This window comes from Protopterus annectens, chromosome 2.part0 (assembly GCF_019279795.1).
Source record: "Protopterus annectens isolate FY-2018-M chromosome 2.part0, PAN1.0, whole genome shotgun sequence".
NCBI lineage: Eukaryota > Metazoa > Chordata > Ceratodontiformes > Protopteridae > Protopterus > Protopterus annectens.
Genome location: NC_056728.1, coordinates 1,082,079,798 through 1,082,094,201, shown reverse-complemented (window position 1 = coordinate 1,082,094,201; position 14,404 = coordinate 1,082,079,798). Strand labels below are relative to the sequence as shown.

General features: G+C 42.1%; 1 protein-coding gene across 1 annotated transcript in view; it reads left to right on the top strand.

The window, feature by feature from the left end:
- Nucleotides 1-14,404, top strand: part of BNC2 (basonuclin 2) — a 2,846,732-nt gene that overhangs the window by 2,203,219 nt on the left and 629,109 nt on the right. The gene's annotated exons all lie outside the window — the stretch shown is intronic.

Here is a 14,404-nt window from a genome sequence, read left to right as displayed (position 1 = left end):
GCTGAAATATTTGTGAGATGGCCAGTTCGGGTTTGTAAAAGGCAGATCATGCCTCCTAAACCTGATAGACTTCTTTGAAGCAGTCACCAAAGCCGTAGATGAGGGTAAGGTGGTTCACACAGCCTATCTAGATCTCGCCAAGGCTTTCAACACCATCCCCCACTCTGAAATTGTAGATAAACTCACTAAAGTAGGTATAAATCCCTATGTCACAAGATGGGTTGCCAACTGGCTCACTGACAGAACCCACACTGTGAAAGTAGCAGACTCCAAATCCAACTTCAGACCAGTGACAAGTGGAGTACCCACAGGGTTCTGTCCTGGGTCCTCTCCTGTTTGGTATCTACTTCTCTGAAGTACAGGCCAACAAAGAAGGTCTTTGGCTAATGAAGTTTGCAGATGACTGCAAACTAGGAGCCATAATCAAAACTCCAAAAGATGTGGACATCCTACAAAAGGGCCTCGCTGAGACAGATGCCTGGTGTCAAAGCCATGGCCTCAAGCTCAGTGACAAAAAGTGAATTATCATCCCTTTTGGTAAAAACTCAGTACCCATGAACTACCACATAGGTGGTAGTCTACTTAACAACGAAAGTGTGATGAGACCTTGGGAACCCAGGTGGACAGTAGTCTCTCCTTTGATGGTCACATCGCCACAGTAGTCAGAAAGTCCTTCTACATGGCACACCTCATCACAAAAGGTTTCTCATCCAGGAAAAAAGAGGTCATCGTTCCCCTCTACTCATCACTCATTAGACCCATTATAGAGTACAATGCCCCTTTTGGTATGTACCTCACAAGACATCTACAACAACTGGAAAGGCCACAGAAATACCTCACAAAGAGGATTACCGGCCTCAAAGATATGCCCTATGCAGACCATCTCAAAAAACTGCAGCTTTACTCCATTGCATATCGCCTACTCAGAGGCGATCTCTGCCTAACACACAAAGCTATGTCAAGCCCAGAGCTTTTAGACATGCTCCACTTAAAGAAATCCTAATCCCTACGAGCTACATGCTCTAGGGACCTAAACCTTGTCACCACAATAAACAGAACATGCTGGAGGGATAGATTCCTGTCCCAGAGACTTCCCATACTCTGGAACAAACTACCTATCTATATCAAACAAAGCTCCTCATTAGCACTCTTCAAGAAAAATCTTGATGATTGGATGGGAGATAGGAAATTCACCTCGGGGATCACTTCTGTGGCTCTGCTCGACAGTGGCACAGGAAAATAATTTTCTTGGGTGGCGAAAGCCAGGGTACCTTTGGCTAGGCTTATATAGGCCCTAGGGCAAGTAGCCTAGTACCTACCTATGAACCTATGAGATGGCAGCTTGGACTTCTATGCTTAATTTCTATAAATACTGCAAACTAGACTTGCAGTATATAAGGAGGACAACTTTCATTGCTTACCTTATTGAAGGCATGCTGTACCCTTCACCTTACATCTGGACCAGGATCCCTGTTATTCCTACTGCTTTATATTCCCTCGTGAAACATAACTTACTACAGCAGTTTTTTTGTGATGAACTTAATATAGCAATGCTCACATTGACAACAATTGTTCAAGTTTAGGGTAATTGCTGCAGTAGGAGTTCTCACCCATCTTTAACCCTTGAAGGCACGTGGAGCTGAACTACAGCCTATTCTCAATCCCCAAGTGTTTTTTTTTTTGTATATTAAAATAGTTACACATTTCTAGGGTTCCTTATGCTCTTTATTAATATTAATGACAGGAATATGGGGGATATGTATAGTTTTTTTAGCTGCACTGTCTAAAGCCAAAAACACAGCATCCATGGGACCGGCCAACATCCCAGGCTGCGTTTTACATGAACTTCAGAATGAACTGGCTCCTCACTTAAGCACCATGTTCAGTAATAGCCTCACATCAGGCTTTGTGCCCACTGAATGGCACACAGCAGCAGTTATCCCACTCCACAAAGGGGGAGCCACCACTAATCTCGGGAACTATTGACCTATTAGCCTGACGAGCCTGGTCTACAAGGCCATGGAACGTATCATCATGGAGCTCACAAACAAAGACATTGGTAACCTCCAAACTCTGGATCCCACCCAGTTCGGGTTTGTGAAAGGCAGATCATGCCTCCTGAACCTGATCAACTTCTTTGAGGCAGTCACCAAAGCCGTGGATGAGGGTAAGGTGGTTCACACAGCCTATCTTGAGCTTGCCAAGGCTTTTGACACCGTCCACCATTCTGGAATTATAGCTAAATTCACTAAACTAGGTATAAATCCCTACGTCACAAGATGGGTTACCAACTGGCTGACTGACAGAACCCACACTGTAAAAGTTGCAGACTCCAAATCTGACCTCAAGGCAGTGACAAGTGGAGTGCCACAGGGTTCCATCCTGGGACCTCTCCTGTTTGGTATCTTCTTCTCTGAAGTACAGGCTAACACAGAAGGCCTCTGGCTGATGAAGTTCACAGATGACTGCAAACTAGGAGCCATAGTCAAGTCCCCACATGATGTGGACATCCTACAGAAGGGCCTCACTGAGACAGATGCCTGGTGTCAGAGCCATGGCCTCAAGCTCAATGCCAAAAATGCAGTGTCATTCCCTTTGGTAAAAACTCTGTACCCATGAACTACCACATAGGCAGCAATCTACTTAACACCGAATGCATGATAAGAGACCTTGGGACCCAGGTGGACAGTAGTCTCTCCTTTGATAGTCACATCACCACAGTAGTCAGGAAGTCCTTCTACATGGCACACCTCATCACAAAAGGGTTCTCATCCAGGAAAAAAGAGGTTATTGTTCCACTCTACTCGTCACTCATTAGACCCATTATAGAGTACAATGCCCCTTTTGGAATGTACCTCACGAGACATCTGCAGCAGCTGGAAAGGCCACAGAAGTACCTCACAAAGAGGATTACTGGCCTCAAACAAATGCCCTTACACTGACCGCCTCAAAAAACTCCAGCTTTACTCCATAGCATATCACCTACTCCGAGGTGATCTCTGCCTAACATATAAAGTTATGTCAAACCCAGAGCTGTTGGACATGCTACACCTAAAGAAATCCCAATCCCTCCAAGCTACATGCTCTAGGGACCTAAACCTTCTCACCACAATAAACAGGACACGCTGGAGGGATAGATTCCTGTCCCAGAGACTTCCTATACTCTGGAACAAGCTACCCATCTATGTCAAGCAAAGTTCTTCATTAGCACTCTTCAGTAAAAATCTTGATGAGTGGATGGGAAATAGGAAATACACCCCAGGGATCACTTCTGTGTCTCTGCTGGACAGTGGCACAGGAAAATAACTTTCTTGGGTGATGTAAGCTATGGTACCTTGCTGGCTAGGCTTACGTATGCCCTTGGGTCGATAGCCTAGTACCTACCTATGAATAACTTACCATTTCTTCTAGGCATTTACTGCTTTACCATGGAACAGTGAGGGACTTGACCAGGCTGTTTATGGCTAACTAGAGAACAGTGTTCTTTAACCTTTTCACTCTAAAAAGAAAGAACAGGTAATGGCAAAAATACTTCTCTTGTTTACAGTCAAGTTTCCAGTTGATGTCCTTTGGGAGCAGAGGGACTCAAGTACTTGTAATAGGATGCCTGAACTACTGTAGGAAGATAGATACTTGCCTGTATCCAAATTTCCATGATTCAGAATTTACTGCAAGAGTGGTAATGTACTTAAACATATGTATTTATGATGATTGCCCTCACATAACTGTACTTTTTGGTTTGAGATGGTCATCAGTGTTTCTGGGTGGACTTCCCTGAGACTACTGGAAAATTCTGTTATCAATCGATGAAGGCATATTAAGGTCAGCATCATGGCCTGTGCCATACTGGACCTTCAGATGACTGGAAGAATGTGTGTTGTTTAGCTCAGTTTACATCCATTTTAGTGCAGTCCAGTATCGTATCAGTGTTAGCTGAAGCTATGGAGTACAACTGACAGACATGGCTCATGACTTTGTAGTGGTACATCAGCACAGACATTTGTTTTATGTTTGTATGCAAATACTGTATAATTATTTCTGTATATCTTTGTGTAAGTTTTAGTTCTTAAAATGTAATTATTTTTTAAATAGGTCAAATGATCATGCATGAATAGTTTTCATCTATGTCCCTACAAGTCCAAGGATAAGTACAGTATTGCTGATCTCTGGGCTTTGGCTTGGTTCCTGTGCTATTCCATATCCTTATTTGGATAAAGGGAAGCTTCTTTGTTCACCAGTGGGAGTGGGGAGCACTGAGCAGCCTATTTGTCCCTAGAGCAGTGGATCCAGCCAGAAACTTGTTGTCTATTGGCCATTTTGGGTCAATTCCTAGCTCTTTTCAACCCCCTGCTATAAAGCCCACTTTAACGCGCTTTTGCGTGATTTAGCACGGAGTTGCCCATAGAGCACCATCGGGCAGCGCCGGTTAAACAAGGTTAAACTATTTCTGGCTCCGTAAAGTCTGCTCTTCAATTTTTCCCTTAGAACTTCTCTACTTGCAATCTAAACAGTCTATTCTCTATCTCAAAAGCTCAGCACTTGCTCCTAAAGCATTTTTATATAGGTAAAGCTCAGCACTTGCTCCTAAAGCATTTTTATATAGGTAAAGTACTTGTATACTAAACAAAGTACTACATTAGCCTAGAATCCCCTTGAGTACCCATTTCCCTATAGGTCCCTTCTGACTCAGTTACACAACAAACTTTTTCACTTTTTCTAGCATGTCGAAGGGTCAGTTGCTAGCGTCCTCTCCTGTTCCGCTGGTGAATCTGGGCATCTTGAGGCAATGTTACAATTGCCTCATGTACTCAGACAACCCACTCCTTCAACCACAAAACACAAATACATGTGAGAGATGCAACTATATAGCCAAACTGGAGGCTGAGCTCTCTCAACTCAGGACTGGCAAGACCAGACAGGAGGAGAAGGAAACCACGCACACCACAAACCCAGTTTCACATAGAACTATCACAACTGCAAAACAAACACATAAACACACAAAGTGAAAACAAGCTGGAAAACCGGTAAAGCAAAAACGGAACTTCTGCACCAATTCAAAAGCGTTTTAAAAGTTTTAAAGATTTATTCTCCAAGTCACTCGCCCACTGACAGCAATAAAAATACAGTGGGCGAGTGACTTGGAGAATAAATCTTTAAAACTTTTAAAACGCTTTTGAATTGGTGCAGAAGTTCCGTTTTTGCTTTACCGGTTTTCCAGCTTGTTTTCACTTCCTGGTTTGCTAACCCGTGTTGGTGTGACATAAACACACAAAGACATACTCGGAGGCACTGATCAAAAATCTACCAAAACTACAGAGGCCTCCAAAGCAGACACCCAAGCAACTGCCACCTCAAGACATAAGACATGCAACACATAGTTCTCAAAGTCAGTGTGCTAAACAGTCACAGCCCTTAAGGCCAAACACAATGCCAGACACACTTGTTATAGGTGACTCCATAGTCAGACACACTGACGTCCCACTCACCAGACTGAACAAGGAAAAGAACACAGTAAGCTGCCTGTCAGGCGCTAGAATCCGCCACATAACACAAGCACTCAGGTCACTCCACAGCAAGTACAAGTATGACTCAGTCATTGTCCATGCCGGTGTGAACGACCTGAGATGTACCTCCCTGGACTACATGAAAAGAGACATAGAGGAGCTCTCAGATTATGTAGCCCAGGCCGGTATGACCCTGACCCTGACCCTGAGCAGTATCCTACCCTCACCAAGAATGATGCCACAATACAGAGACAAAATGATCAGCTTTAATAATTGGCTTAATTACTGGTGTCATTCTAAGGGGATCCAATGTCTGTCTGCCTGGGATGACATGCTTGACAAGCCACGCTGCTTAGGGACGGCTTGCACCTGTCACCCTGGGCTTCCGGATATTGGCAAAGGCTCTTGCCACCCCATAGTGCCTTTTTTAGGCAAGGCTCAAATGATAAACCTACCGCCCTAGAAAACAAAAATGGAGAAAAACTAAGGGTAATACTGCTCAATGCCAGAAGTCTGAACCTCAAGATGCACGCCCTCGAAGCCCTCCTCAGTATGGAGAACATCGATGTCTGTGCTGTGACTGAAACCTGGTTCAAGGCTCCTGAGAGCACCCCAGCACTATCAGGTTATACCTCATATCATGCGTTCCAGCCCCAAAATCCGGACCGAACCACAAAAGGAGGGGGTGTATCCATATTCATAAAGGATACCCACACCTCCAGGTTAGTGGCAATGCACGAAGCATCGGAGACCATCCAGGTGCAATTAACCATAGGTAAAACTGCCCTACAGTTTGTAACATGCTACAGACCACCTTCTCAAACTCAGGAAACCCACACAGCCTTCCTGAAGACACTGGAGAGTATGAATGTCTCTCCAAACACCATCATATTGGGTGACTTCAACTACCCAAACATAGACTGGGAACATTACTCAAGCCCCAACACCCTAGCCCAAAGGTTCCTTGAGTTCATAAACTCAAATGCTATGGAACAACTAGTCACCATTCCCACAAGAGGAGAAAATATACTAGACCTGATCATCACAAAGATGGGGACAAAATGCTCCACACCGGAAGTATATCCCTCATTGGCGAGATCAGACCATAAATTAATCTCACTGGAGATCCACATCCCGCCCCCACCCCCAGCAAAAAAGACCACAGTGAAGAACTTCTCAAAAGCAAACTTCACACTTCTTAAGACTGGAGTGGTATCCTTCAAGGCCCCCGAGCCAGTGGAAACCACAACCCAAGCTGCTGAAACCCTTACAAATGCCTTCTACGAGCACCTCCAGGAATGTATGGATCAAGCAATCCCTAATAAAATCAAGACCCTTTCCACCAAAGGCAGGCGCCCGGTCTGGTGGACCCCAGCCATAAACAAACTCTACAACAAGAGGAGAAAGCTACTACATGACAGAGCAAAATCCCTAAAAGGGAAGGCAACTCTGATCAATACTAGCAAAAAACTACGATCACTCGTAAAATCATCCAAGGACAACTTTGAGAGAAAAATCGCTAATGACACAAAAGACAATCATAAAGCCTTCTTTAGCTATGTTAGAAACCTGGGTGGCAACTCCCAGATATGCTCAGAATTAGTCCAAAATGATAAAAAAAATCACTGAACCCACAGACATTGCCAACATACTGGCAGACAGGTTCAGTGCAAATTTCTCCCCTCCCTCCCCCCCAAAAGGAGAAATATCTATCCCACCAGAGTCTAGCCACCCAAACATCTCAGATGCCCAGGTGAGAGCTGCTCTCTCTAAAGCAAAAAACACAGCATCAATGGGACCAGACGGTGTCCCCGGCTGTGTGCTACACGAACTCAATGAGGAACTAAACCCACACATAAGGCTGCTGTTTAATCTTAGCCTTACTACAGGATACGTACCCAAAGAATGGCGTACGGCAACTGTGGTCCCACTCCACAAAGGCGGTGCTTCTACGGACCCTGGAAATTACCGCCCCATAAGCTTGACGAGCCTTGTCTGCAAAGCTATGGAGAGGATCATAATGGAACTCATAAATAAAGACATTGGGGACCTACAGACACTGGATCCTACCCAATTTGGCTTTGTCAAGGGCAGATCCTGCCTCTTGAACTTGGTCGACTTTTTTGAAACAGTCACTAAGGCCATTGATAAGGGTAAGGCAGTTCACACAGCCTACCTTGACCTAGCAAAAGCGTTCGACACAATACCCCACTCGGGCATCATAGAAAAGCTCACCAGCTTAGATGTAAACCCATATGTCACAAGATGGGTTGCAAACTGGCTCAAGGACAGAACACACAGGGTTAGAGTTGCTGGTGCCATGTCAGACTCTAAGCCGGTCACGAGTGGTGTCCCACAGGGCTCAGTCCTGGGCCCCTCTTGTTTGGCATTTATTTTTCTGAAGTGCAGGCAAACATAGGGGATTGTGGCTGACAAAATTTGCAGATGACTGCAAACTGGGCACCATAATTGACACTCCATCAGACACAGACATCCTCCAGAGAGGTCTCATAGAAATGGATAACTGGTGCCAGAGCCATGGCCTTAAGCTAAATGCCAAAAATGTATAGTCATACCCTTTGGGAAAAACAAGGTAACCCCTAATTACCACATAGGTAGTAATCCATTAAACACGGAAGAAGTTATCAGGGACCTGGGGACCCAAGTTGACAGTAACCTCTCTTTTGACACTCACATTGCCAAAGTGGTTAGGAAGACCTTCTACATTGCCCACCTGATCATGAAGGGATTCACATCCAGATCAGGAGAGGTCATTGTACCCTGTACTCTTCACTTATCAGACCAATGATTGAGTACAATGCCCCATTGAATGTACCTTACCCGACACCTGCAGCAGTTGGAAAGACCCCAAAAGTTCCTCACCAAAAGGATAAAGGGGCTCAAACATATGTCATACGATGCCCGACTGAAGAAACTCCAGCTCTATTCAGTTGCATACCGTCTGCTCAGAGGTGATCTGTGCCTGACATACAAGGCCATGTCCAACCCGGAATTAATGGACATGCTCCACCTCAAAAAATCCAAATCCACCAGAGCCACGAGAGCAAGAGACTTAAACCTCAACACGGATATAAATAGGACGTGCTGGTGGGACAGATGCATCGCCCAGAGACTCCCTACACTATGGAACAGAATCCCAGTCCATGTGAGGCAGAGCCCCTCACTAACTCTGTTCAAGAGAAATCTTGACGAGTGGATGGGAGATCGTAGGTTTACCCCGGGAATCATCTTTGTATCACTGCTGGACAGAGGCACAGCAAACTAATAGGTATAGTATTCTCATCCTAAGGGGTGGTGAAAGCCACACACACTCTGGCTAGGCTTATAAATGCCCTAGGGCAGATAGCCTAGTATGAACCTATGAACCTAAGTAGTTTTGCATACTGAGAGTTGGTAGTGAGGGATTGACATTAATTTTGTAAAATGTTTAAATGACCAAACCAGAAATACTGAAAGCAACAACTGCACAAAAAGACAAGTGTATTTTATGTAGTAATGCAGTTGTAAACTCGGGAGGCCACAGTGGTGCAGCGGTTAGCATTGCTGCCTCACAGCAAGAGGTTCTCTGGTTCGATTCTCAGCTGGGGTGCCTTCTATGTAGAGTATGCATGTCCTCCCTGTGGTCGTGTGGGTTTCCTCCAGGTGCTCCGGTTTCCTCCTACACCCCAAAGACATGCTATAGGTGGATTGGACACTCTAAATTGGCCCTAGACATGAGTGCATGCATGCGCCTTCCGTGGAAGGTTGGGCGCCGGGCTGGCAACTTGACACCGTAAAACTCCACTGCCAATCATGAGCGGACAGGTGATCTGCTGTGGCGACCCCTAACCGGGAAAAACCAAAAGAAGAAGAAGAATGCAGTTGTAAACTCAGTAGTCAGTGGTACTGTTAGTTTGGTGTGAGCGACAAGCTTCTGCATCCCCAGCAGTCCTGGAAAATATGTCATGTTGTGATGTCACTCAGATTTGGGGGTAAAGGAAATGTCTGGTTTTGTGGACAATTAAACTCTTGTGTGTGGAATATTGGGGGTAGAGGGGTTATTGCCATACAAGTCCCAGTAACTGGGGACAGATGCCAAATATTTTTTTGTTAACACTTGAGGTATATTTTAATTACCTGACTTTCAGTAAGCTGAATGACAGTGAGGTGTCATGGAACCTGGAAGTGTAAGTATGTATTGTGTGTGTATCTGTCCAAAAGTATTCTGCTTGTGTGCGCTCGTGAGCGCATATATATCCACACACAAACATTATATATTTACGTAAAAATATATATAGCAAGATATAAATGTGTGTGTGAGAGAGAATGAAAGGTCAGGTCCAAATGTTGAATTGCCATCCTCATACCCCCTCCTAATTATATTTTTATATATATATATATATATATATATATATATATATATATTATATATATTATATATAGGGTTCCTATCAGATAGTCAAACTTCTGCAAGTTCAAACCCCTTATGGTCGAGACCATAAGTTCAAATTTGCAGAAGTTTGAGGATTTCAATGGAAATCTCTATAGGGGAGGATTCCGTTTTGTTCAATGTGGTGTGATTTCAGAGTTGGTATATTTAAGTAGCGAGGGGTGCAGGGGTTTTGCCCCCTGCTTACAACAGTTTATTTTGTTTTCTTTTTTTTTGTTTGTTTTTTTATCCATTGTCAAAGTTTTTTTAACTTTGAATAGGATGGTTTGAAAATTCTGTGTTCGAAGTTATTAAACATTGACTATGTGATATAGACTGTATATATATATATATATATATATATATATATATATATATATATATATATGTTAAATGTTCGAATATCCAAAATGTCGAACATTACATGGTCGAGACCAAATGTTCAACATTTAGATGTTCGAACATAAAAAAAAAAAAAGAAAACACAGAAAAAAACACTTTAACAGTGTAGGCAGGGGGGCAAGCCCCCCTCCACACCCCCCCCCACTTAAATATACTGACTCCAAGACCGCACTTCAGTGCAGAAAAGGGAAATTCTCCCTATCTGCACCATACCGTGCCATTGAAAGTATCTTTGAGCACTCAAAATTTCGAACGTTTGGTATTTTGAGTGTTCAAAGATTTGACAGGTACCCTATAGATATATATATATATATATATATATATATATATATATATATATATATATATATGAATTTCCTTTAGTCCAACAAAGAGTTAAGTTTCCAAACTGAAAATAAAAAAAACAGTACAGATGATCAATGTACTGGCTTTTTTCCACTCCAAGATTACGATACAGTGGGGTCAGAGAATTTGCCCTTTCCACACTGTATTGTGATTAGTGGGTGGGTTTGGCATAATGGTTAAAGTCTTCTCCTTATAGACACAAGTAATAGGGTTTGATTCTGACTTCACGTTATTGGCTAGGCTTAAAATAGCCCTTCAGGGTAGTTAGCCTAGTATTCACCTATGAGCATGCCTATGATCTCAGAGCTGGTATATGTAAATATCGGGGGGGGGGGGGTTGGGTGCAAGGTGGCTTGCTCCCCTGCAAAAAAAAAAAAAAAAAAAAAAGGATTTTGTGTTCTTTCAAATCTTTGTGATTCAAACTAGTGTATATTACAATCTGTGATTCTAACTGGTTTAGTAGTCTGACAGACATTCAGAGTTTTGATACTTTATATGTCTGTCACACACTCATATATCTCAACTCTGAGATTGCACTAAAGTGGGGAAGGGGAAAATTCTCCAGTCCCTACTGTACCACAGTACTACACAGAAAAAAGCCAGAATGTCCAGAATGTGAGATCTGCAGATTTCTTGATCACACAAGATGTCTTTTTTTTTTCTCTTCCGAGAGTAAGCCTGTGGTGTAGCAGAGAGATGATGTACCTGCTAGACTTAATTGGTTTATTAAAGCATTCTAAATAAAAATGTGTTATTTAAGCCTCGGCGACAGCACTTGTAGAGATGACTGTAGTTATAAGCATTGGTTTGCTTTTTTTTGTGAAAAATTAGCAGTGTAACTGAGAAACAGCTGCAGCATAAGCCCTTCTACAGTGATTAATACCACTCTAGACTGCCTACCTTATAATAAAATTTACAGTGCTGTGCCATACTCGTATCCATAGACTACATGGGTGCCTGCCAGTCTGCCATGTTGCGTACATGTACATCTGTGTGTATATAAAACATACATGCATGTGTCTGTGTATGTAATATACATATATATATATATATATATATATATATATATATATATATATATATATAATCACTCACAACTGTCGATCAACTGTTTTTATCAGCCAAATTCTATCAACAAAAGAGCTGATGAATATACCCACAGTTGATGTAAGTGATGTCTTATATTTATATACGTGTGTGTGGATATGTGTGAATACACACACACACACACACACACACACATATATATATATATATATATATATATATATATATATAGATATAGATATATGTGTGTGTGTATGCATTTACAGATATATGTGTGGGGTAGGGGTGTATGTGTATATAGATATACATGTATGTATATGTTTACAGATCTATATATATGGACGACGCAATACTGCAGCTGTAGCATTGTTGCCTCACAGCAAGAGGTTCTCTAGTTCGATTGTTGGCTCGGGAGCCTTCTGTGTGGAGTCTGCATGTCCTCCCTGCTTTCATGTGGGTTTCCTCCCATGTTACAAAGACATGCGTCTGGAGCATTTCTCCCTAGGCCTCCACTGAAAATTGGCTTCTTTCTAAGTCGGACTTTCCAGGTAAGCAAATGTTAAATAAATACATTTGTGTGTGTGTATATGTTGTTGTTGTTTGTCTTTCGGCTTTTCCCTGTTAGGGGTCGCCACAGCGGAACACCGGTCCGCTAATGATTGGCAGTAGACTTTCACAAACACCGAGGTGCCAGCTCGACGTTCAACCTTCAATGAAGGCAGGCCCATTTGCGCATATCTTTCGAACGCCCACCCAACCAACCGAGGGGAGGACATGCAGACTCTATACAGAAGGCACTCCCCGCACTCCAGCCGAGAATCGAATGGGAGAACCTCTTCTGTGAGGCAACAACGCTAACGCTGCACCAATGCGGATGTGTGTGTGTGTGTGTGTGTATATATATATATGTATATATATATATATATATATATATATATAAATGTGTGTGTGTGTGTGTGTGTGTGGATGTTTTACAGATGTGTGCATATATATATATATATATATATATATATATATATATGTGTGTGTGTGTGTATATATGTGTGTGAATTATGAGTGATCAACATGTTTAAATGTCAAAAAGTAAGCAGTGGCATTAAACACATCAGTTATTCATAAAATCGATAACTAAAAACGAACCTACAGAAAATCGCTAAAGCAAACTGTTTTATTTTCTGTTCTCTACACAAACTCTCAGTAGCAAGATCCCAAATTTGTCTGAATAGTGGCAGTAATTTAGAAAAGTTTTTTAAGATTAGGTGTAGGGTTAGCACTAGGGTGAGCAGGGGGACATCACAGATAGAAACCATGGCTGTTGCACGTATGTGAGTGCACATTATAGAAATTCATTTTGTTCACTAAATTCATGTTCTATGGCATAAAGACTTAGAGCAGGTACATCAGCTACAGAATTTGGGTTCATTAACAAGACTTTTGTGAGGCCAGGAGCGCACATGCATCATGTTTCGACCAACTGAAATAGGGGAAAAAAATTTTAACAAGCCAAACTGATCAGGTCACTCTAGGGCAAATACAGCCATTTTAAGCCTTTAGCTGTTAATTTGACTGTCATCTGAATGTGGAGATGCATTTCTGAATGAGCTCCAGCTGGTTTTTGAAGGGACTGATTTGCCAAAAGCCTTATCATAAGAGGTGGATTTGTTTGTTCACATTTCCAGTAAAGTATGAGTTTTGGAGGAGGTTGTCATTAATTGGATTGTGTCTGGTTATTAATAAGCATGATGTCTAATTAAACCCATTATTGTTGTTAATAAGAACATCCTTAAGGTTCATTTCAGAAGAGATGAAAGTGGAAACCTTAATGTGAGCACCCAGTTTACAAATTAAATATCTGAAATGTTAAGTGTGTGTAGTTCTGCAGTTTCCTCTTGCAATTTCTTGCTAGTCACTATGTACTTGTGAGGGCAGGTCTCATATTTAGTGTTTACTTGGAAGCTGAAAGTGCAGAGATTCATGAGGTAAATGTTCGCAGAAAGAGGTGGCTAGATTGAATTTTCTTCTGCAAGGAATTTGTCAACATTGATAAGTTGCTAAAAGTAAATGGAACCAGGTTAGAAAAATCGCTGTCAATCAGGGGAGATGGTCTGCAGCTGACGTGAAATCTTGTAACTGCTGTCTTGACTAAACATCTAAATTATCAGCTCCATTTGAATGGAACTTTTCATTTAGTAGTTCATAACTATGAAAATGTCTACTTTTTAAACTGCTTAAATACAAGACTTCAAACACTGCTACTGATGGGGGCTTTCATTTTGATCCTTGCCTTTAAAATCTGTCATTTTAGTTGCATACACTCTGTGTCCGTGTGTTAAGAGCAGACAAAGTTTTAAGCAAACATGTAATCAAACTTATGAATGTTAGGGTGTCATCACTTTGGCGATATTTGTACTTGAATGAAAGGAAGGGTGACTAATAGTCTTTTGAGATATTCTTTGATTAGGAGAAGCAGAATTGTATTAATACAGTTCTCTGAAGTACTACTGCATACAGAATGGATAGTAATACAATATTTATAACGTATGCTGCTAGAACTGCAGACACAGAGAATCCCCTTCAATGCTACTAAAATTGCCATCTGCACTGGGGAGGGAGCTTGTTGCTTTCAGGTTGCTTGTCTGCATTATGCAAGATAAAAGAATTTACTGTTTCTCTAAGG